At 45.2% G+C, this 26,604-nt stretch overlaps 1 protein-coding gene across 1 annotated transcript in view; it reads right to left on the reverse strand.

The window, feature by feature from the left end:
• The window catches only part of mwh (multiple wing hairs), a 199,139-nt gene extending 174,344 nt beyond the window's left edge, over positions 1-24,795 (reverse strand). Inside the window, exon 1 of the mRNA XM_037430643.2 lies at positions 23,988-24,795. The gene's annotated coding sequence lies outside the window, so the exon portion shown is untranslated. The remainder of the gene's footprint in view (positions 1-23,987) is intronic.
• Positions 24,796-26,604: the final 1,809 nt, after the last annotated feature.

A 26,604-nucleotide genomic window follows, 5' to 3' on the forward strand; every position in this document is an offset into this window, starting at 1 on the left:
CGTCGCTTTCGAAGTATTACTATATCATTCGCAGTGGGCCTTACGATTTCGTTTCACGTCTGGGCGTCACGTCCAAACGTATACGTCAAACATTCAAGGCTTCTACAGCTTGAACGCCTGCGTCAGATTCTGCGAACTTCATTTTATGCTGGTAGTAAATCAAGACTTGAGCACCACGATTTCATATACCAATTTGTGCTCGTTCACCGTGCCTTATAATTCACTTATTGATTCCAGGGACATTAATCGCAATGTTTCAAAAATGATCCGTGTATAAGCAATGATACGTCACACATTTCACTTGTTTCAGGAAACCAGGGCCATAAAACATCCAGGTATAGGTACCAGGCATTGCACAATCATACGTACTTAACAGAATACACGCATTGACCTTCAGTCCCCTCCTGCTGCAGCAGCCAGATCGAAGAGCTATACAGACCCCATTCGTATGGGCACATAAGGTACTTACTCATTCAAAGGGAATCGTTTCTATACTGATCCCGTAATGTACAGTTGTTCTCTTTCTGTGCAAAGGTTTCTTTTGCTATGTTATATCATCATTCATTACGTCAGACCACCATTACCAGAGTTATTCCAAGTTTTCTTCCCCAATCTCAGTGTCACATATATCTTGTCAAATTTTCAACCTCAACCAAGGCTCGTGAAGAACAAAACTGAATGTTGCGTGCGCCCCCTTCATCGCGACGTCGGAATGTTACCTCGACTTGTACGGCATAACCAAAATCTGTGTTTTACGTCCCACCCATTCAATAACTGGAGGACCAGGTAGGCGGCGCTGTAGGCCCAAGCCACCACATCCTAATGTCATGCCAATAAAAAAAAAACGACGGCTTACGCGATAAGCTAAACGCGATCGGCGCGTGAATATACATTGCCTTCGAACGCATTTCCCATTTACTTATTTTTATTTTTAGAGTTTTACGCTATTTCGTACGGGCAGCACGAATCCAACCGAAAGTACGCCAACTTCCAGTGGGTGTAAGTGCCACCGAGTAAGCAAACGCCCTCTATCGACCACTTTGAGAAGCGAGCGAGAAAAATTTACGGCCTGCTCTGAAATATTGCAGGCCTGATAAGGATTCCCATTCAAGGTTTCCGTTTTCTTCGTCGAACTGATTCCATACTCATTAGTTGCCGACGTGGCAGCGAAAGAAACGACTTGCGAAGTTGAACGTGTAGTAAAGAGCGAAAAGGCTTCCTGGGGAACGATCGTTTAAAATGATGCAACGACTTCATCTGTCACCCGTAGTTAGCCGCAGAAATGTGACCGCGCCTTAATACTCCCACTCCATTCTCGTTTTTTTTTTTCCCCACGAACGCCCAATGCGAGAAACAGAAGCAGTGCTGACTATTGGGGTGTGAGCGCGCATGGATTTAAAGTCGCCTTGGAGCCTTCTGTGAGTCGAATAACAAATGAGCTCTTCGTATGAGCTTTCTATGAGATCTCAAAAACTGGGTTCGGTCATTTGCATGGGAAACAACTAAGTAGTGCGAGTGGCATGAAAGGGAACATATATTCAGTCGCTTGAGCGCCTACGCACGCCTTCTTTTTTTTTTTTTTGTCGACTTCGACTTGACTACGAAGTCTGTATTGTTCCCTTGTGAGCGTGTCGTCAGATATTAGCATATGCTTCTTTATTAATTTCTCCCTCAAGGTCTACAAAGTATCATATGGTTTCGAGGAAAGAAGGCTATTAATTTTACCTTTCAAAGCACGGGACTGATAAGTAATACGGGTACGCAAGGTGGGAGCGAAATGCGACGAAAATGAAGAAATATGCCCTGCACGCCGGTTTAGGTGGACGTTCGAAAAACTCGAGCGGTGAAAATTAACTTCGAGTATACGACAATCGTTCACAACCTAGAAAATAAATGGAATCTCCTTTGACAGCATTCGCTGTCCCACCCACAGTGAATTTCCATGGACGTCCTATCGAATCGAGTATGCGCATTTTCCTGACATCGTCCTCCTTTCGCCTATACTTCATATTAGTACCCGAATTCATGTTCGACTTACTAGTTGAAGGTCGAAGACCTGAATATTTAGCCAAATGACTAAAGATCCTGACATCAATGCTTGGTTAAGCGTGATATTATAACCCTTTGTAGGGCAGTGGTGCAAATATGTACAACTCTACTGTGTTTCAAATAGTCACAATAAAAAAAAAACATGATACAATGTGGCCCCGCTTTTACTTGTGATACCCGACGAAATTTTATTTCGTCATATGCGTAGCGCTCAATTTAGAGCCGAAAATGTACTTGTTACAACGGACGCCACTGTAGCACGACTCTGTTGCACATGTGAATTGCACGGCACTTTGAGCTGGCGAAAGTTCTGGCGGCAGTGATTCTAGTTATTCTTATGTTGTAACTGACCACAGTAACGCGCGTTTGCTTCACAAACATATCGCAGTTCTGGCAAAGCAAGGCCGGAGCATGACTTTTTTTTTTTCTTCAAAATACAGCCATTGGTACTCGGTGAACTCGTATTACTTCCCCAACTTTCATCCTGCGCACATTCCATCGGCACCAGCGCCGAATTCTCCCCTAGTGTTTTGTCTGAGAAACATTATAATGCGAAATCGACTTCCTGTTGAGAAACTCCGACTCAAACGTGTTGAAATTACGCGGTGGAAGTTACAACTTCACCGCGCCAGTGTTAACACGGAAGCTACAGCTATAAACCAGCATTATAGCTACAAGCGGCACTTTCGGGTTCAGTAGGCACATCTGCTAAAGTATACAAGCATGGATGCCACGCGTCGTCCGTACCTCAAGAATAATAATACTAATAATAAATGAAAGAAAGAAAGCGCTGCTACGCAGCACAGCGGTGAAGCCATAGAGACTCATAGAGATCGTACATGGCGACCGCTATCAGCTTCGATTTCCGTCTGCTACAAAGGCGACCGCTCCGTCGGTCAGAGACCGATAAATTACGGCTCTTACATCGCAAAAAAGGAGAATAACCACTATCCCGCGATCCATCTGCTATGGTCGTGCATGCGCTCTCTCTCTCTCTCTCTCTCTCTCCTGACGCGTGTATAACGCCGTAGAGGAAGCGAAGTCGGGAAATGCGCGAACAAAGGAAGCAAAAGCGAAAGAAGGGAACGCTAAAGTCCACCACATATTCGCTCATTTCTCTATGCGCCTACGTATACAATCAAGCAGACGATATGGGCTCTAAGGAGGAGGCGAACGTGCGGAATGGTTGCCTCCCTCTCCAGTGCTCGCAGACGACGCTAAAGAAGGCGACGGTGGCAGAGAGCAGACGAAACACGCACCTTTCCTTCATCCGTCACCCTCGATGTTTACCTCGACGCACCAGCAGACGACGCACAGCGGAAGCAGCGCGCTGCGAAGTGGAAACAATCCGAGGCCGCTCGGTCATAGCCATCAACTTGCAGCAGCCGCCCAATCCTTTTGAAAACTCTCAGTTTTGTTATTTTGTAACCTTACGTTTAGGATAAAAAAGTGCTACGCTACATAACCAGTGCGGCACGCTGTTGGAGTAAGCTATTTACTTGATCAAAGAGGGTAAAATTTTAGAAGATATGCATAACTGTACTTGGTATAGAAGTACGGGTATAGAACGTCAAGTGCACCACGCTTATTGCATTGGCGCTGCGCTATGACATAACGATTCTCGACTCGTCTGCCTAAGCCGGGTGTGACGTAGTGATGTTAGTCGTGAAATATAGATGTGCAGAAGTGTATGTGCCCTGTTGCTGGAATGGTATGAAGCCTTTGTGTTCTGTACATGCTGTAAATAAACTTTTTCTAAACAAGCCGGGACGGCTCAGTCTGATCTGTCGATGTGCCGGCAGAAATGGCATGCCAACATGTAAATATGCAAAATGTACATATTTATGTTTTATTTGTCTCTTGTTTACCTTGAAGTATTTTGTGGTTGTGTTTGTGTGAACCATCGAATGTACATGTTTTTTCAACGTCATTTCATATCCATGTTCATGTAAATGACGTCTGTCTTGTCATCATCGTTAGAGTATGTCTAAGACGGAAATGTTCTGTTGAGTGTTATTGACGTTTGTGGCAATAAATTTTTTCTAAACAAGCCGGGACGGCTCAGTGCCCTCCCATAGTAGAGTACCCTGTACTCTAAATCGTTACCCCCTTTTTCTAATCCCCCCTCCCCTAAGCGCTGGATTGAAAATGCTTTTGCGCCAGGCGTAACGGGACGGCTGTATGCCCTCCCACAGTAGAGTACAAAGTACTCTACATCATTAACCATTATTTCTAAACACAATCAGCCTCATGATGTGTGAGGCCCATGGGACGGCTTCATGCTCTCCCATATTTACAGTACCAAGTACTCCAAATCGTTAGAAAGTTTTCAATGCGAAGCATTTCTTAGCGAACTTCGGCGGTGAGAGTATTTATCTATCTAGCCGCCTACGACTTTTAGCTCTCCTAGCCGTTTCGATGATGGCATCGATACGAAACTTGGTATGGCATAACATGACTGTATGAAGAACATATTTGGCTAGCTATAACATGAAAATCACGACGTGTATGTCATGAATGTAATAATTTACATCACATGGTCCTGCAGCTCTTGCGGTAGTTGGGTTCACATGGCATGTTGCAAAACTGGTATGGTATTGCATGATTGCATGGCGAACGCAAGCGACCGACCCTAACTATAAAATCATGACTTGCGTGTCGTGTAACAACATGACTACATGCCACGCTCATGAAGCGCTCGCGGCCGTTTCGCTGGCGTCTCATAAACAAAATTTGGTATTATGGTACGTGAATGGGTGACGAAGGTACGTGACTGGTGCAAACACGATAATCATGAGATGCATGTTATGAAACAACATGACTACATGTCACGCTCATGGTGCGCTGGCGGCCGTTTCGCTAGCTTCACTTATACCAAATTTGGCATTACGGGACGTGAATGAATGACGAAGGTATGGTACTGGTGCAAACATGATAAACAAGAGATGCGTGTCATGTAACAACATGACTACATGTCACACTCATGGTGCGCTGGCGGCCGTTTCGCTAGCTTCACTTATACCAAATTTGGCATTACGGGACGCGAATGAATGACGAAGGTATGGTACTGGTGCAAACATGATAAACAAGAGATGCGTGTTATGTAACAACATGACTACATGTCACGCTCATGGTGCGCTGGCGGCCGTTTCGCTAGCTTCACTTATACCAAATTTGGTATTACGGGACGTGAATGAATGACGAAGGTACGTGACTGGTGCAAACACGATAATCATGAGATGCATGTTATGAAACAACATGACTACATGTCACGCTCATGGTGCGCTGGCGGCCGTTTCGCTAGCTTCACTTATACCAAATTTGGCATTACGGGACGCGAATGAATGACGAAGGTATGGTACTGGTGCAAACATGATAAACAAGAGATGCGTGTCATGTAACAACATCACTACATGTCACGCTCATGGTGCGCTGGCGGCCGTTTCGCTAGCTTCACTTATACCAAATTTGGCATTACGGGACGCGAATGAATGACGAAGGTATGGTACTGGTGCAAACATGATAAACAAGAGATGCGTGTCATGTAACAACATCACTACATGTCACGCTCATGATGCGCTGGCGGCCGTTTCGCTAGCTTCACTTATACCAAATTTGGTATTACGTGACGTCAATTGATGACGAAAGTATGTCACTGGTGCAAACATGATAATCATGAGATGCGTGTCATAAGAACATCACTACTTGCCACAGTCAAGGCGCCAATTCATTACGACGTGACGTGGTGCGCGTGCTCACCGGCGTTCATTTCGTCGCGTCACGACGGCGTTGCCAGGCCAGCCGCCGGTCCTGTCAAGGCTACGTTGGAGTATATTAAGCCCTTCATGATGCGCTCACGGCCGTTTTGCTAGCTCCACATATACCAAATTCGGTTTTACGTGACGTCGATGAATGACGAAATATATGACTGGTGCAAACATGATAATCCTGACACGCGTGTCACGTAAGAACATGACAAGATACCACGCTAATAGCATGCTCACGGCCGTTTCGCTAGCTCCAGGTATGCTAGATTTGGTATCACGCGATGTGAATAGATGACCAAGATGAAAGACACATCCAAGCATGATAATCATGACACGGAAGTCATTTACCTCCACCTCGTAACGTTGTGCCGATTTCAAAGTGACATATCGACCTTTCCAATTCATGCTTCGCATATGATCGATTCCCACTGTACGTGGGAACTGCCAATTTTTCTTTTCCTAACCACACCTCTTGTAGACATCGGGACGGCTCACTGCTCTCCCACTGGTTAGTACGACGTACTCGAAATTATCAAAGCAACTAAAACACAGCAATCATATTACTTTACCGAACAGCCTATAGTGCTCTCCCATATTTGAGTACATCGTGTTCTGAATCGTCGAAGGGTTTTTTTTTTTATTTTCATAAACACACAGCTAACTGCTCTCCCACCGTAGGGTGCGCGACGTGCCCTAAACCGCTAAACATTCATGATGAACACATTATCAAAATAAAGGTCCACGGTGGTATCCTATTCCGTGCACGAACGATCCAAGCGAATTCCTCAATATCGAATTATTACAGCAAAACGAGTATGATCTGCGGACCCGAGATTATTATTGTGCTCAAACGATTGCCTCGATGGAGCAGTGGCTATATACGGTAATCGGCTGTTCACGCAAAGGTCATGGTTTCGATCGTGTCCGCGGGAGTCGCATTTTGATTATTATTGTTATTATTGTTGTTATTGTTATTATTGTTATTATTGTTATTATTGTTATTATTGTTATTATTGTTGTTATTGTTATTATTGTTGTTATTGTTGTTATTGTTGTTATTGTTGTTATTGTTATTGTTGATGTTATTGTTGTTATTATTGTTGTTATTGTTGTTATTGTTGATGTTATTGTTGTTATTGTTGATGTTATTGTTGATGTTGATGTTATTGTTGATGTTGATGTTGTTGTTGTTGTTGTTGTTGTTGTTGTTGTTGTTGTTGTTGTTGTTGTTGTCTCCCAAATCGTCCATTCATCGGCAGCGGTGCAACATCACTCGTGCGTACAGCGCCACCGAGGAAAAGCGGCCGTGCGGCTGACCAGAAAAGAGCCACGTTCGCTTCACTACCTGCGCAGATTTATCTGACTTAAAAACATAGTCTTCTGTCTTCGTGTGAAACCGAAAGAAGAAGAGTGCGACGAACAAGTCATAATGGCCGATGGATAGATAGATGAACGAATAGCTTTTGCCCATCGAAATCCCTTCATCTCAAGTCGGAGCTGTAGAATATATATCAAAACGTTTTCGAGACGTGGTGATACAGGAAAGACCTGTGCCGGCAGAAAATTCACAGACGCCCTGGAAAACTTCGTCTTGCACCACCAGTCCCTACGAAAACCACAGAGTTATTTTCAAAATAAATTGTACTGCACACTTTCAACTTGATACCCGCTTTGTCCTGTGCAGTTTCGCATTCTAGAGAATATTCAATTGAATTAACTTTCAGTTAACAAGTTTCTTGGGTCCCTTGAACATCCCTCAAACGAGATTTCGCTGTATAAAGCTTTTGGTGTGCTATAGTACTGCGATGACGTAAACGTTTTCTCAGCATAGTCCTAGTCAGCCACTGTGCTCTAGGGAGCATTCCGAAGAACTTTACTGAAGTCATGTCAGTCAATGGATACATCGATCGGTGAATTTTCGTGCAAGGTTAGAGCCGACGCCATAATGATGGCGCTGGTCGGACTTGAATGCATTGGCGTTTGGGAGAGCTCACCATTGTTGTCTCATTAAGTACACACTACCTTGAAGGTCGTTTATGTTACTTTGTAAGCAGTTAGCTGTCTTCTTCGAGTCTCTATTGCTTTTGATACTTTATGCGTTGTGAAAAAAAATTATGACAGCATCGCATTACGGGGGCCAAGCCTGACAGGAGAGCGCTTCGACAACTTATTTCCGTCACGGAAATACGTCATCAAAGGTTTGTCGGATGCCAGCGTAAAGCAATTTCTAGTTAATAAATTCCAAGCTTTCCCAGGCACCACGAAGTCGTTTATGTTACTTTGTAAGCAGTTAGCTGTCTTCTTCGAGTCTCTATTGCTTTTGATACTTTATGCATTGGGAAAAAAAACTATGCCAGCATCGCATTACGGGGGCCAAGCCTGACAGGAGAGCGCTTCGACAACTTATTTCCGTCACGGAAATACGTCATCAAAAGTTTGCTGGATGCCGGCATAAAGCAATTTCTAGTTAATAAATTCAAAGCTTTCCCAGGCACCACGAAGTTGTTTATGTTACTTTGTAAGCAGTTAGCTGTCTTCTTCGAGTCTCTATTGCTTTTGATACTTTATGCATTGGGAAAAAAATTATGGCAGCATCGCATTACGGGGGCCAAGCCTGACAGGAGACCGCTTCGACAACTTATTTCCGTCACGGAAACACGTCATCAAAAGTTTTGCTGGATGCCAGCATAAAGCAATTTCTAGTTAATAAATTCCAAGCTTTCCCAGGCACCACGAAGTCGTTTATGTTACTTTGTAAGCAGTTAGCTGTCTTCGAGTCTCTATTGCTTTTGATACTTTATGAATTGGAAAAAAAAATATGACAGCATCACATTACGGGGGCCAAGCCTGACAGGAGAGCGCTTCGACAACTTATTTCCGTCACGGAAATACGTCATCAAAAGTTTGCTGGATGCCACCATAAAGCAATTTCTATAGTTAATATATTCCAAGCTTTCCCAGGCACCAGGTCCACGCCTCGGGGTTTCTCGAAACCAGTGTTTCCATTTCGAGCAACGGTAAAAGAAATTTGCAAAAATCTGTGTCAGTACTCTTCCAACTAATACAGAAACAATGCGAGAGGCGAGCAGCGCAGCGGAAGACACCGACGGCTACCCTTTTGTACAAGCGGGCCACGTATTTTGAGTGAGACGCGGTGGGACGAATGGCAAACTAAACGAGCCGTTAATGAGGTCGTTTCCGCCACCCACTGCGAGCCTGTATAGACCGTATATACACGTGGGTGTATACGGGCCCCTGTTGCGTTTCCACGATTAGCGTTACCGCTACGCATGGGCACGCTTCCTGGTCGGCAATGATCTTGAACTTGCGCCACACTTCTCACGGTCCGAGCACGAGAAAAGGGCTTCCGAAAGAAAAAAAAATCAAGAAGATCAAGGAAAAAAAAGCAGGGTTCGCTCAATTAACAAGAAACTTAGCTCTTTTTTTTCCTCATGCAACAAATTTGAGAACCGACACAGTTTCCGGGTATCTAGAAAAAGAATTTTTCGGTGGACATGGTCTACTAACGTTCGCAACGAAAGAGTATAGCGGTCGAGGATGAAGCTACGTTAGGGTGTTTGAGACCCTTGTTCGCAACTGCCTAAGCACTAAGTTAACCTAACCTAACCTGGCTTGACGGTATATACAATTTCAGAGCAAAAATACCCAAAAATGCACATTTTTTACCGGGGGTCATGGCATATTCACAATCACCGCAGCGGAAAAGGCACGAAACGTTTTAGTATGGTTTCCGGACACTATTCTCTTTCACAAGCTTTCATTTTGTCTATCCCGGTTTTACCGGATTAAGATACAAAGCTCAGCCCCCCCCCCCCCCCCCCGTAGTTAACCCCTGCTCAAGTTTTTTTAAACCTTACAAGTGTACTACTAACGTAGGTACACTAACGTACACGCGAACATGCATAAAACATTGTTGAAACCCCCAAAATTTACAACCTACACTTTTCACATCTTGACCATCCAGAAGGCCCGCTGGAGGGCCGTCAGGTTTAAGCTGATCGGGTTTAACCTGATCGGCCTGAATCCATGTTCTAGCCAGCTACTCAGCGTTAAGGAAAGGGGATGGGGTGAAAAAAAAAGAAGAGAGAGAGAAAGTGATGTTGGTGATGATGAGGAAGGTGGCGATGAAGCAAGAACTCGGATCAATTTATAGTATCTTTTCGAGTTCAGTCTCTCGTAAAAACGTGGCGCAAAGTTTGAAACATGAAAACGGCAACGGAAGGACGACAGATGAGCGCCAACTACAAACTGCTTATTGCCAAGAAAAACTTCCGAGCATGCGCAGATGCGTGAAGAAGTGACGACCGACACGTCATCCAGAAACACACGTGTCGTCTTGTCTGAAAAGCCTGAAAAGTGTCGTCTTGGCTTGCAGCCTTGGCTGTAAGTAAACAGTTGGTAGTTGGCGCTCATATGCCTTGCTTAACTACCTTCCCGTCTCCGTGTTCCAAGCTTTGCGCCACAAACAACATGCTCAGAAAACGTGAAGTTAAGTTTACTCGCGTCTCTTACGGACCTGTGCTTGCTGCTGCCGCGTTCAACGCGCAAACATCTCAATCTCATCTGCTTGTGAAACTTTGCTTCATGCTCGCACGTCTGCCCTCACTTGGAATCTAGTCAGTTAATTAGCCTTAATGATCAGCGTTTATATCTTGCCCAGGCGCTAGATGCCCATACCATGTCCATTGTGGTTGATTGGCGGAATACGGACGAGGCCTTTGCTCTGCAGTGGGCGTAGTCACATTGATGATGAAGATGATGATGATGATGATGATAATGATGATGATGATGATGATGACTGTGGATTTATTAATGTTTCCGTCACTCAATACGACACTGTCCAACCACTACCAAAACGTCAGAACGCCGTCGAACTGACAATACAGATATCGTGAAGTAATGTAGCGGACCTGGTACGAATAGCGTGGGTCTGTACAATCATAATCTCTAGATTTTGGCACTCGGAAACTATGATTGGCACTCAGAAACTATGAGGTTACTTAACGTGCGTGCTTACATCTACAAACACGGACCTCTCACATTTCACCTCCATCGAAATGCTACCGCTCAGCCGGAATTAAGCCGGCATCTTTCGGGTTAGCAGGCGAGCGACGCAACCGCCACCAGGGCGGCTCGGTCTGTAGTATTGTAGATCACGTTTGTCCATTTGCAGAAACGTTGTCTGAACAGCAAGATTTAACTCTCATGGATAGAGAAAATAAAAAGTAGACTATTGTGGAGCATGTGCAGACTTACCGATGGCGCCACTTGACCGTGAAACAAAATGGCAGTCACTCTAACCTCAGTGCATGCTCATGTGACGTCAGCGTGGTTCATTTCGTCTTGCGATATGCAGCCTTCAATTTGCGTCTGTATATCAGCACATCGGCATAAGGTATATACAGAACTTCATCGTGCTGCCTGTGTCGGAAAATGACGCTTTTAATGACGTCAGTGGCCACTCAGATAGCTACGCGACCGGCCGACCGACCAATCAACGTGTGTGCGCCGGAAACAAGTGTTTTGAGCAACGCGCTGGAGCAGACGACGCGCGAGGGTTTAAACATTTCACGCCGTCTGCTCGCTGGCTACGCGAGCAGACGATACTCAATGGGCGGGCAGGGCCGCAAATGGACGGCACCCGGCAAAGTCACGTGGACCGTGACGACCGTTAACAGCACAAGAGCAAAACAAGGGCAAATAAAAAAGCAGACGGCAGAGGCGCACAAGACGCAGGCAAAAACTGAAATTAAAAAAAAAAAAAACAGGGAAACAAGATCGCAGCTGCGTGACTGTCTCAACGTAAAACGAGAAAAAAAAGCGAGCGAAGTGTACCACAAGAGAGGAGAACTCGGGTGTATAGTGCACGCGTATAGATAGATGTACGAGTAGTGCAGAAGCGTGAATTCAACGCGCAGAAGACGCCGCTTGGCCCGCCTTCCTTAAGCCTAAAACGTCTCGCTCCTTACCTATACAGCTCTTTCGTCGTCTCCGCGCTGCGAGTTTCGTGTATTCTATTCCCCGCTAGCGAGGATATACAACGCATTTCGCCGACGTACAGTTCACGCGTATTTCTCACCGCCATCCCTCTCATACCCCTTGCGGCGCTTTTGTGTTGAACAGACGGCACGCTTCCTCAACAGTGTTGCCATCGCTGAGCGTCAGACATCCGCTAAAAAGCAATGAGAAATCCGCCAGATTCCGCTATATTCTAAAACATATCCGCCAAATTTCCCACTAGGGCCAATTTTATTCAAAAACACTGCAATTTCGTATTATAAATACCTTTATCATTCCTAAAAGCTCCTCAAAACTACGAGAGCTGAAATAACATATAAAATAGCCTTTCAAGGAGTCTAACTAGAACACTTGAGGCTTCAGTGCTGTGGTGGTCGTCATTGGTGAACCTCATCACAGATGAGGCTAAAGGTTATTAATGTTCGCACTGATGAAAAACAAAACAAAAAACTCACACGTCAACGAAAAACACATCGAGGTCTTTGTCGCCGCTGTTGTCGTCTGACACCCTCTCCACAGTACCGCTGGTACTTGTTGAGGGACCAGACAGGTGACTTGATTGCGCATACGTTGCAGATGTCCCAATTGCACTAGCAACTGCCGCGGGAAGTTCGTAATCAAAACAACTTTTCTGGTGTCGCTTCAACCCGCATTTGTTGTTTCCGGCTTCAGCTTGTTCCCCAGCTTGGATTTTACTATGTTAAGTTGACTAAATGTCCTCTCTACTTCGGCATTTGAATGCGGCAGCACGAGCATCGACATGGCAAATCCGGCCAGCTCAACGAATGGGTTTTCGCTGCAGGCGTCCTTATAGGAGTGAACTTCGCGCCAGAGGGCGCGCAGAGTCCACAGATTGGTGCATCGCAGCTCGTCCGTTATTTATTCCTTAGAAAGCGATCGTCGCTTTGAAACCTCACGGATTTGTTTGTCTGAGATAGGCGGAGCAAGTGAACAGGAGCCTCTGAAGTTAAACAATTTCCGCATTTTTTAGAGAACACGGAAATGGTTTCTTGCAGGGCGATTTTGAATCGGTCCACTGCGTGAGGTATCCACCAGAAACCCGCTATGTACAAAAATGTCCCGTCAGAAAATCCGCTAGCCGCTAGACTGATTTTTTCTCCGTCAATATAAAATAAAATCCGCCAGACTTAGCGGGGAATCCGCTAAATTGGCATCACTGTTCCTCAAACCTAATTGCAACGAATTCGCAGGGCTGAATCGTCATGCTCTGCAGTACTTTTTTGTTTAATAGAAAACTATCGTTCGCTATTTCTGTCCCAATCCCTCACATGCAAATATGCAGCGTCTTTTATACTCCCGCAGTTTATCTATCTATCTATCTATCTATCTATCTATCTATCTATCTATCTATCTATATATATATATATATATATATATATATATATATATATATATATATATATATATATATATATATATATATATATATATATATATATATATATATATATATATATATATATATATATATGGCCTTTAAAAAATATGGCCTTTAAAAAAAGCCTATGCTGTGTATATCCATCTGGCCTTCCTTGAACCATAGAGTTTCCTAAAATTAACTAGAGGGCACTCTGGCGCTGCGATCGTTCAGCGACCATGGGAAGGATGAGTAGTACATACATTTGCCTAGTCTTCGTACTTGCCGGCGGCGAATCGTACTTGCGGCTTCGTTTATTGCTGTGTTTCGGTTTTGTTTTGAAAGAAAGATTCAGCCCTTTTGAACTTTGTGACCCGATTTAAAAAGCTACGTCTAAAAGAATAGGATGGTGAAGCGCAACCACTGAACATTCGCTAACATTTGTTTCGTAAGAAAACAGCTCCAAGCCACACGAACACACACGGAGCCAAAAGCAGGCCAGAAGTACGAATATTAGACAAATGTGTGTACTACCCATCATTCCCATGCTCGCTGAAGCGCCGTGCGTTGCAGCTCCCATAAACACTATAGCGTCAGAGTTACCTCTAATGTATATTAGGAAACTCTATGCCTTAAACGTTCCAGCTCGCTGATATGAAACTTGTTGACGTGATGTAACCATAGGGCATTAACTATAATGGTATCTAATCATCTCTTTAGCAGGTTGTAAAGGTAGATGTAGCGTTTCTACGACGAAAGTCGTCTATTTGAAACACCACTCGCTGAAACATACCTGCAAAGTGAGTCAAGCAGTAACGAGTAGACGTTTCGCTACGAGAAACAGCAGTGCAAACCCTCTTCAAGTTTCACGTATGGTGGAACTGAAACACGCCCTCTTTCTCAACGCGAAGTTCTTCCGCTTAACATTCTTTATTTTCCATGCGCTAATTACATGAAGCAATGCCACTACAACCAAGAATATTTGCAATGCCACCAAAGCGACTCTTACACGTGGGTCTTGTTTGCTGGAAGCGCAATAACAACCATGGTTTCAATACTTGAAGTAAATCAATAGAAATGACCGCGAGCTAGGATTATCAATCTTCACTTGCAATGCAGGACAAAGAACTGAAATATGCTGCACACAAAAGGGCGGGCCGGACTCGGTTCTTCTTGGGACAACAGTATATCATGTTCGACACGCGGAAACGTCGAAACTGCAGCGCGGACGTCAAAACAAAAGAAAGAAATACGACTCGAACGTAAACCTTCGGTTGCTGGACGTAACCACGTAGTTAAGGAAAACATAACTGGACTGGTTTCGCTAGTCAAAGCAGAGGTCTGGGAAAGAGTGGACGAGGAATAACGGATGTGCGAGTATAGTAGACGACGCCAAACCGTTAAACCGTCGTGCAGGGCTCAAGTTTACTCAACCCACCGGAAAACAAGCCGAGATTATGCTCTGGGCGGCGATGCAATCGAATTAGTATCGCAGGCAGCGCCCATATACCGGATCGTCTAGTGAACTGAATCAGTTGCTTCTGGCTTTTTCGCGCGTTTTTACGACTTCAGCCTCTCTATTTACTTTTTTCCCCCACGCTTCTCGCCATTGACTTCTTTCACAATGCGACAAACAAAAAAAGCCATGTGTTACCCTTCAAAGAGAGAGAGAGAGAGAGAAAGATGCAAGGAAAAGCAGGGAGGTTAACCAGACGCACATCCGGTTTGCTACCCTGCACTGGGGAAGGGATGAAGGGGAGAAAAGAGGTTGCAGAGAGATAAGAAGTATACGCACAATCACGAGCACACTCGGGGGAGCACACACAGTCTACAAGCGGTCACACAGGTCTGTTGTCTTCAAGTAAAGTAGAAGTGCTTTAGTCGCTTTCTGCGCAATCGAGGCAGACGCCCAAGGTCCCAGAATCTTCTGCACACAGAATGGCCTAGAGTCAAGTTGATTCAAAGCCATCCGGAGCTGCAGGCATCGCTGAGTGCCGTAGCAAGCGCAGCTGCACAGGACGTGTTCGATGGTCTCTTCAGCGTAGACATGTCTGCCATACCAATGCGAAAGGCGTACACTTTTGTGAATGCAACACCCAACCAAAGGCGGCATAACAGTGCCGCATCGGAGCGGGAAAGCTAGTGCAGAGCGAGGTCAACCTCAGGGTCCTTGCCAACGAGCAGCTGAGTGTATACAGCCTGCGCAAAACGTTACGCTACTGGCCGATTCTCTGCGGTCTGCCAACGTCACGGTGACGTTCATGACGACAGGTGCGGTCTTTCAAAACCCGCAGAGTTAGTATCAACTTGGCATGTGCCGTAACTGAACCAGCGTGGCATGCTCAGTAAACATCGTCCTTTCGCTTGTCGGGAGTAAGAGGCGGGAGGAGTTTCGTAGAACTTCTAAAGGATACTTTTGCTGCATTTCTAAGCCCAACATCTGCAGTAAACTTACTCCGCTCCACAGTCAAGTACTCTTACGACATCGAACGTAATCCAGCTGTTAGCAGAGATGAAATGGTGTTGCTGGCCAGATAGAGTCCTTTAACTTTTGAGAAATACAACTTGGCAGAAATCTTGTAGGTTTAAAACAGCATAGATGCAACTGAACTTACACTTATGCTGCTGATGTTGGTAACTTCAAAAGCACCTCTGAGGTCTATTTAGTACAAGCTCTCATACCTCCGGCATTCGTTTCCTGTGGCATTTCACAGAATGTCAGTGTGGTAAACCTTGGTAAACATTGCCCCGCGCGCAAGAATTGGCGTGGCCTCGAACGTACACACGCCAACGCAACTTCGTGCAGTGACGAGTATGCGCTGATGTATCCGTGGCTAAGCTTGTCTCTGGCCTCGGAACAAGGTATCTTGCCCGCGTGAAACGGCACCGTTAATGACACTGCGAGGGTTGCGGAGGGCGTATAGCGATGACAGGCCGGGACAATTATGGCACGCCAGCAGAGAGCGTGGCAACTGAGTCAACTAATTACCGCCATGTAAGCAGGCTCGAAGATGCAGGAAGTATCAGGAACTGAAGTTCGCACCCTGAAACCTAAACTCCCCTGGCATATTACTTCCGACGAATAGCACAAAGCCTCCCCGCCGCGGTGGTCTAGTGGCTAAGGTACTCGGCTGCTCACCCGCAGGTCACGGGTTCGAATCCCGGCTGCATTTCCGATGGAGGCGGAAATGTTGTAGGCCCGTGTGCTCAGATTTGGGTGCACGTTAAAGAACCCCAGGTGGTCAACATTTCCGGAGCTCTCCACTACGGCGTCTCTCATAATCATATGGTGGTTTTGGGACGTTAAACCCCACAAATCAATCAATCAATAGCACAAAGCCACAAAATACTTGTAAAGTGCGCGCACATTACTTGTTTAAATAGCTGGTAACTCCCAAACGATGTCTTATACGTTTAAGCGAGTAATTGCTCTGCTATTTTGTACATACGATACAAACTGGCATTTCCAATTAACCCTTTAACGAGGACAATGTATACCCTTAACATATTTGAGGAACGGGGTGATCAAATACCCTCAAAGGAAGTGTATACACCTGAGGATTCAGTCGGAATTTCACCAATAGAAATCGTAACCTGAGTAGCTTCTATAGGGAGTGCAACTCGACAAGCGACAGGCACTAAATGCGATCTCCTCAAAGTCACGTGACGCTTCACACACGTTTATACGACGTTCCAGCTCAGCGCGCACGCACAGTTACAGCGGATGAACTACAACCCACTTCTCGCTCTGTCGCCAGTCGTACACGAACTATCCACATAGTTTTCCGAAGCGACTCGCGTGACGTCATACAGGTCTCCCCCCTTAGTTCGTCACGCCAATCGAGAGGAGAATGAATCGCAGCAAATTACGGTGCGCAATCGATTTGTACGCGACACACTTCCGGTGAGTATATATGTACACGAACGTTGGAGTGGCACAGTCACGCAGGGGTCAATCGGCTGGCTGAACAGCAGGAGAAAGGAGACAGCAATAAGGGTGGGAAAGGTAGGAGCAGAAAGGCGATACCTCTATGGGTTCACTCGTTAAATGCATAGCCTCTGAGATGCTCAGCAGACGCTGGGCCTACTGTGCTTCAGGGTCTGTTTCCGCTTGTCATTATAAGCGACACCGATTGAGACCAAATTATAATGGCGACTCGAGACTGTGTGTATGTATAGGGCGACATCGGCAGACAAATGCGTCATAGTTCGATGTCCCTGCTGAAGCGAGGACGACGACACCTATCGTCCGTTGCCGGCGGGCGAAATTTTCGACGTGAGAAGCTGCCCCGGGTGGGAGAGCGTAAGCCGGGCGCCATACTAGCAAAGCAACAACAACGACGAAAACAACAACAAAAAAGCTAACAGTGATACTGACGTGAGCGCTGCCGGCAACCCGGCGATCTGGTTAATAAGCGTCCATTAAAATTGGTGGACGGGCCAATTTGCTTAGCGGGGAGGGTGACAGGCGACGAGGCAGGGCAGCAATTTCGCGCATAGACTCTCGCTATCTCTCTCATCGTGTAAGTCGGCTTGTGCAGCGTGACTCTGCATGTGCACGTGCGTGTGTGTGTGTAAGCCTACGTAGCGAAAGGCTCAGAGTCTACCAACCAGCCGCAAAAGTAAAAAAAAAAGAGGGGACGAAAAAGAAAGAAGGACCCGGGTGCAGGAAAATACAAGACAGAATGGTAATAGGAAGGAAAATGGGCAAGAACAAAAAATGATGCCGTGGGAACTGCGCATACCGCAAGCAACGAAGTACACAGCCAAGACGAGTCGCGATTTTTTTTTTCTTCTGAGGGCGGCGCCCCCTGTGTTCGAAATAAGAAAAAATAGGACCTCCGGTGATGGAGTTTACCTTGCATCGTTACCTCGGGAGGACGCAGGTAGACCTAATTGGATCCGTGCGAGCAAAAGCTTGAAAAAATATACAATTTTTGTGCTGGTGTGAAGGCAGGTTTCGTCACAATGATTGAATACGTTATTACTGTTGTTTTCGCCAGTATAAATACCCTTACTTTCTAGAGCATTAATCGATTGTTGCGGAAGCACGGGTTCAAAAGAGGTCATATTAAATGTTTCGTGCATGCATGCAAAGGGCAGACCACCGTTTTGTTGTTGTTGTTGTCGTCGTTGTCGTTATTCTTCGCAGAAAGCGAAAATAATCAAACGTAATGGACACTACAGCGTCGAATACCTGTACGCAGTGTTGACTACTACTACTGGTATTTAGACTGCTTTTCTTTTGCCGTACAGCGCTTCCAAAAATTATAGAGTATACGGTTGAAGGACCTATTTTCTCTCTATCGAAAGCTTTTTTGCCCCGCCACGGTGGTCTAGTGGCTAAGGTACTCGGCTGCTGACCCGCAGGTCGCGGGATCGAATCCCGGCTGCTGCGGCTGCATTTTCGGTGGAGGCGAAAACGCTGTAGGCCCGTGTGCTCAGATTTGGGTGCACGTTAAAGAACCCCAGGTGGTCAAAATTTTCGGAGCGTTCCACTGCGACGTCTCTCACAATCACATGGTGGTTTCGGGACGTTAAACCAAACATATCAATCGATCATCTATCGAAAGTTTCTGGGTAGTGCCTCAAGCTTCAGTAGCTAATGAAGACGAATAACACAACTGCCGGTTTCGACGTTCGCTAACAACGATAGAATGCAGTGTTTCTGAATTGAACAAAAATGTGTTAGTAGTTGACGGGCGACAAGCCTAGTTTGGCGAAGCAGTGGGAAAGAGACGTGGCTGAGAGAAAACGTGACCGAAGGCTATACGAGTGGTAGATCTCTTTTATTACATTCACGCTGCTTTTTTTTTGTTTAATCCCTACTAGTATTTTCATGCAAATGTAATTTTAGCTTGTACTTCAGATTTCAGTAAGTCACAAAGTTAAGTTTTCTGGGCGCTTTAATTCAGAGTCCTTCTGTCAAATGTATGTTATACTAGCGCAGACGCTTCCACACTACACCTATATATTACGCCGACGTCAGTTTTCGTAGGAATACTTCGCAGTAGAAGTTTTCAGGGCCACTTGTGGCTGCTGGAAATTACACAAATGCGTAGAAGCACTACAAATGGTGATTTTTTAAAATTATTCGGCAGATTGATTGATTGATGATTGATTTACATGTTGGGTTTGACGTCCCGAAACCACCATACGATTATGAGAGACGCCTTATTGGAGGGCTCCGGCAATTTTGACCACCTGTGGTTCTTTAACGTGCAGCCAAATCTGAGCACACGCGCCTACAACATTTCAGCCTCCACCAGAAAAGCAGCCGCCCCAGCCGGGATTCGATTTCGCGACCTGCGGGTCAGCAGCCGAGTACCTTAGCCACTAGACCACCACGGAGGGACAAAATTTTCCGCAGATTCAGCTCTATTTACTTTGAAGCTCAGAGAAAGCAACAATCAACAAAAGAAGGTGCGTCAAGTTGAGAGACTATCTCTCAAACAATGCTGCATCCAATCGTTCACAACTTGAAGGATGCACAGTATTGTGAGCATTTATTAGTACCGTATTTCCGTCATACTCTGTCCTGCGGCGCCGAAGGACGAATAACCGTTCGAACTCCAATAAATCGGTCAACGAAGGCCATTCTAACTGCCAATTGAGATGTTGTAACTAATTCATTGCGATAGGACGGCCGCCAGAAGGGTAGAGTGTGTACCACTATTGAGTATTATCTATAGGCCAAAGCATACCGCATTCCTTTAACTTTGCTCCTCGAAAAAATGCAAATGCAGCCTAAACGGATTACACCACAGCAAAGCGGATGAGAGAGGTTTCAACAAGGAATCAAAAGAAAGGCAACGAAAGCAAACCAACGGAAAGAATTTGGAGTGGATAATGCAAAACAGTGATCACTGGACCTTGAATTAAAAGTCCATGGAGAAGACTTAAGCTTGCGCTACAGATATCGGTACAACGAAACAAAACAAAAATGCAAGAAAAACCATGCCCCACTTTAGTTGTAACCCAGCTCTTTGTGCCGTCCTACTTAATGCTATGGACCGATACCTTTGTAAGCCGGTTATCGGCATTCGATGGTCGCTGATTGCTTTTACGTTGATCTAAATCCTCATTCAGAATGCCATAAAACAGGAACTCTGTTCTGGGCAGTCATGCCGTATATAGTTCTTAGCGAGTAGTTCGTATAAAATCCGGAACGCGACACCGAAGTGTGCCGTATGCTTTATTATTGTATTTTCTTTGTCGCGGAGAGTGGAGCAGTTTTTAATAGAATCAACGACCTTTGAATACGCATGACAGCGCGGGGCGACTGCGGTGCACAAAATGTGGCTATACCTGGTTGTAAGAAGAATTTGACGTGATTCAACGTACGACATATTGCCGCCAATAAAAACAGCACACACAAAAAAGACGTGAACGCGATGACGATGACGATACTTCCAACTGCACACTTGCATGTCAGTTGGAAAAAATCAATTGGAAGTGCACCACCCATGTCGTCGTGTCCACGTCTTTCTTGTGTTTTTTTTTTGTTTAGCAAAATGGCTAAATGTCGTATACAATAGGCAATGCAAGCTAGACCAAGAAGCTATCCACAGGTTGACATGATTTGTACGAGTTGACCAATAAGTTAGAAGTCAATTTTCAAGTGCTGTCTTCGCGTATGTGGCCATCAATACTTAACATGTTAGTAAGATATAGCAGCGGTGACATCTAAAGGCGCCGGCTACTTGTCATGACCTGAAAAATACCCAAGCCGTTATTAGCAAATAATGTCAACCGATAGCTCCTATGAGTAAGCAGCAACCAAACACCAGTCAGCACCAGCAAACCACGGCACTAATCACTCGGGGCCTGTCACTGCCGTCTTCAAATGTCAGCAGAGGCTTCCTAGTCGAGCTTTGTTTAATATAATGAATCCTCCGGCTTTACGTTTCGTCATAATTATAATTCCATAGATTTATTTCCTACAACACCAAAAAGAAACTAAGAGATTTTACTGGTTCTACGGGTGTTTACAGGTGAAGCTAAAAACCACTTCAGAAATCCTGGTTCACTTACACAGAACGCCTAATAGTGAAAGTCGATGACAAAATTAAGGGAATATATATCCCAACGTAATGGCTAGTTGCACTAATTGGTGCTCATATTGATCTTTCAAAAATTAGGTAGACGAGGACAGTATAATTAGTGCTAAGGCGCCTCTTTCGCTTCATTCATCCCTCTGCGACCCCAAATAAACAATCACACCTCCAGAGTTTATTCGCAGAACGCCATCATCTTTTGGTCATCGTTTTGATCCCGCCTTTGAGCAGTCTCCCAGCACTAAACTATCCACACAGTCTTCTTCAGTCGCTGCGAGACATTGCTTCAGGATATGTCTACACGCCTCGAAGACTATCGGACGGAGGTCTTAGCGATGATCTGCAGCTTAGGCCCAGAGGGCTGCAGATAAAACTGCTATTTTCAGATAGGCATGCGGTATCCTTACACCTGCGTGGCCGAAGGAACGGTGAATTTGGTAGACAGGGCGAAGGAGGGGGTGTTAATTCTCCTATGTATCAAAGCGGACTAAGCTGTCCATGCACACCTTGATAGAGGAAGAAGTAAAAACAATTCATCTTCTTGGTGCCGGAGATTTGCTCGGCTAATCGTTTCGGCAGAAAGAAAAAAAATACTTGTCGCCTGCTGCGTTGTCATGCTGAAATAGGGTCATCGCGTTATAGAGTAGCGCGTGGGAAAAAACTGTTTCGCATGGTGGACCGCCTTGTCCGTTGTAGCGATGTCCACAATTTGCCGCCAGGCCAAGAAGTAGCGAAAACGTAAAGTGAAAGTGTCACCTCATAGCTGAGCAAAACCGAATAGAATGGAATGTAATAGACAGACACTTTATTTCAGCGCTGGAGATTATATGTGAACCTGGGAGCCTTCATTAAGGTAGTCACGAGTGGTAACGATTTCAGGCGATGAAAAAATTGTTGAACACGGGTTGACACTGGAGTCAGGATTTTGACAATACGTTTTGTCTTCTTCAAGGGAATGAACAAAGCATATCCAAACTTTGGTTCAACAACTGACATTCTCTTCCTCAAGGCAGGAAGACAAGACCATATGTCTGAACGCTGGCTTCTGTACTCTGTGTTCAAATATTTTTTTTTTTACTTGCTCAAGCCTCTCTGTCCTCTTAGACTTCTGTCTCGTAGCAATCTAAGGTATAACTTCAGAGCGCACCTTTGGAGTGGTGTTGGAATTCCTGATGTTTTCTTAGCATCGAGTGTTGCACATAAGGTGAGTAAAAACAAGAAGAAAGTGATTTGTTTAACTTTCATTGTTGCCCTGATTACAAATACAATATCGAATGGTTATCCGTACCAATAGAGTTGCTGCCCTTTCAACACAGTTGCTAATATTAATTTAGCTGTTGTCATTTCCATCCAGTTGTTACAAATCCACTCGTTACATATAAATTCAGTTGCCTTTCCAACCCCGTTACCATCATTAATCGAGTTGTATTTCCAATCCAGATGTTATCAATTCAGTCGTTACGCATACAAATGCAGTTGTTGCCTTCCCGACCCGGCTGCCATTACTAATTCAATTGTATTTTTCATCGAGTTGTTACCAATCCAATCATTACCACAACAAACGCAGTTGTTATCCTTGCAAATCAGTCGTTAGCATTACTTATCCAGTAGTGACTTTTCAAACTTGACTCTTTTGTGGCTAGATGTGCGCCAACAATCCACTTCAGCTGACTATAGGGATATCTACTTTTGTTCGTTCTTAAGTCAAGTAAACGCATTCTATAGTATTCGCATTTTCATACCTATAAAAAAACATCTAAACATCTTTTTTCTTGCTGCGACGTCTACAGGACGTATCTAGAAAAACACATTTGGACGGACACCAAAATACCTTCTGCTGGCTGATGCTTGCGCCACTTTCTGGACAAATGCTACGCATTGAGGTTCATTAGCTACAAGTTTTGACAAAAATAGAGACCTTTTCCTACACTGTACATTTTGTGAGCATATAAGGACTGGTGTTTAACCTTTACACTACTCGAAGCTTAAATTATATCTACACTGTTTTACTATGCTTTTCTTGGTGGAGCAGCATATCTAGGGGCACTGTGTTCGACGAAAAAATACTGGAAATGCACAGGTTGATACATTTGCTTTTTCTTAGGTACACGAACCTGCAAATAGCTTCATGTGCAAGTTTGACACGACCACGGCGAAGTGCTGTACGGCAAAAGTAATCTTACGTGTTGAGTATATTGGTCCAAAAACACATAAAAATACCGTTCTGTGCAGTAACACTTCGTGTGTTACTTCTCGGTAGTGTGACGTGCACATTACAACTTCACCCACTCTAACTGCTCCTATGAAATCTGAAAAAACACACTGGCACAACTCCGGTAAAGTAATTACATCAAACAATGAACTGCCGGGGAAATGGTGATGTAATCCCGGTTCATGCTTTGACTGGAACAAAACTACTAGCTATTAAATTGAGGTTATTTTAAAATTGATTTAACTGGTTGGAGTTGTTTTAAAATTGATATGACTGATATATTTATAGACAGCTTGCCGACCACACTGACGTTCATTGAAGAACATTTACTTGTGATTACTCGTAGCTCGAAATAGCGTTGTTATTGTAGACTACTTATATTTCAGAACAAATTTAATGAGAACCAGGTCCAAGATTAACAATCGAACTTGACTTATGACTAAGCAGAAGAAAACAAGAAAAAAAGGGGGAATCAGTAGGTTTACCTTTGGAAGTCGCAGACTACTGCGTGGGGTCCGTACGAAATACACTCCGCTGTAGTTGCTGCGCCAGGCGATGAACACTTTCACTTTAGTGCACCGATAATCAGAAACGTCACACTTTTGCACACCGAGTCGTCTTCGCACTGTATCCGAAGCGACAGAAAAAAAAAATCCGGCCGTAGTCACTCACGTACGCCGAGCAGACGAATCCCCGAGCAAAGGCGATTTACGGAAGGCTCGTGTAAGGTGACCACTCCTCTATCGGTCGTGTGAATCATTTCACCGAATCATCACGAAAATATAAAAAAAAATCATGCAGTAAAAAGAACACTGCAAGGTGAGAGCATATGTACGTCAACAAGTGATAGCAGACGTAAACGTTCAGTCCATCTCATCGAGCACAGTACATTGCAGTGGTGTATCTGCTCCCCGCAAGCAGACGACGGCGCACAATCTTCCTACCATAAGACGCACGTGAGCGGCTTCGCAAGCAGACGAAAAAGTTCAGGCAATCCGTTCGAGCAGACGGCACGAAAGCTGCCGGCTGTGCAACGCACGAGGACGCTTGAAACACACTTCTGTTCACAGTTCCCACGGAATTCAGCTTAACAGTCGGAAAACACCATGCCAGCCAAGCTTAAACGTGCCTGCAGATGACCCATGCTTCTCGACGTAATGAACTTTTCACACAGGTGAGCGATGCAGCAGACGACGCAAAAACAGCCAATCCGTGCCGGCAACAGAAGCAGACGACGCCGGCCGTACGGACGCCAGCACGCCGTCCCGTTCACGCAGTTCCACGCGCGACCACGCCGAGCGGTCGACTGAACGTTCAGTATATTTTTCTTCAACTCCCCTCTCGCGAGATGCCCGGTAAATAAAATAAAACAACGCCTCGTTTTGGGGGGCTTCCCTCGCCGCGCTGCGTAAGATCGACGGCAACCGGCCTCCGTGCCGGCCAAGAGAATCGGCAAGAAGGCGAGGAGTAAAAGCGAGAGGAAGGATATTCGGCACTACCACGGGCGGGCGAGAGAAGAGCGTCCACCATCAACCCGTCTCTATACTCCTCGCAAAGGCGACCTCGAGAAGAATCTTTTCCTCTCTCTCTTAATGACTGTCTTTCCCTTCTCCGCTATGCGGCAGCACACGACACGCGCATCACCTCGTCTGCTGCCGGTCGACTCGAACTTTCGACCATGTGGGCAGCGTCGTTGTGTCATCCCGTTGTCTTCTGGCCTCGACTCTGGCACGGCTGACCGACCGCCTTGGTCGCCGTGACCAGTGACTCTCAGCGGGCGTGCTCTTCTGGGCAAGACGTGTTTGTCGAGCTCAGCGGTCTCGCATGAACGGCGCGCTGCCCTGGCGTGGTGAAGCGTCTCCGGACGACGATGACTGCCTGTGCGACGACAGAGTGGTGCACTCGACAGGATGCGGGTCAGCCGCTGACGCCTTGTCATTCTTCGAGAAAGACAGTGATCACGAAGCCGAATTATTTGTGCTTGCATCGATAGGGAATAGAACTCACTCGCGGCGGATTTCATTTTTTTTTTGTTATAATTATTCAAATGTATCCAAAAGGCCGTCGTGACGAAGGTTTTGCATGGGAGGAGGGCCGCATCTGCGCTGATCACTAATTACACATCGTAAGTAAAAAAAAAAAACAGAGATTAGACCAAAATAAATGCAGGTATGCGACAGATAACTTTACGAACAAAATTTCAGACCAATGTACACTATGAATGCACATAACTCCGCAAAACTAGGATCACAAACTCCCTTGTTATGAGCTTCATAATGATATGGTTTGATGGTTCGTCGAGGGTAAATTATATCTCAAAATTTGGTCCTGACGAAAGTAGACCTCAGTATTGTCATACCATCCAAGGCTCAGTCTTGCGTTTTCTTCAAGGGTGTAGCCACAAATGTTTTTTTTATTTTTTTTTATGAGAGGGGGGGGGGTGGTTGGTATTAATCAAGCCTTATGTAGGTTAGTGTGTGTTTTTGTATGTGAGCATGTATACATTAAAATGCAAAGTACAAAAATTTGAGGGGTTCAAATCCTACCCACTCATCCCTGGCTACACCAAGCGTCCGTGAACGCAGCGAACAAAGAGAGAGAGAGAGAGAGAGATAAATAGAGAGGAAAGGCAGGGAGGTTAACCAAGCTTGGCTCGGTTGGCTACCCTACACTTGGGGTGGGGGAAAGGGAGAAAAATAGAAGGAAAGAGATAGAAAAGAAGAGCAGTAAGAAAGAGAAGGATGAATAAGCTGTCGCCATTGATTACGTCCTGGTTTTTGCACACATTAACTTATTTAACGATATTATTACAATAGCTCAGATTTCTACCCTGCCAATGTGGCGCAGAAAGTGTAGCACATTCGTCACCTGAGTACCAGATAGTGAAGCTTTCTGAATAAGAAAAACAAACTTAGTTAAAACTAGTACTATCCCTACACCCTGCAATGTGTTTTATTTTTAACAGAACATCGAGTAGGCTGAGAGCAAATTCATTAAACAGGGTGGCACAGTCTGCCGCACAAGTTGTGCTGGTGAGGTGGCTGTTACAAAGCATCAAAACGGTACTAGAGCAGACAGTGTAAATTTCCATCACGAAATAAA

This window comes from Rhipicephalus microplus, chromosome 7 (genome assembly GCF_043290135.1).
Source record: "Rhipicephalus microplus isolate Deutch F79 chromosome 7, USDA_Rmic, whole genome shotgun sequence".
Lineage (NCBI taxonomy): Eukaryota > Metazoa > Arthropoda > Arachnida > Ixodida > Ixodidae > Rhipicephalus > Rhipicephalus microplus.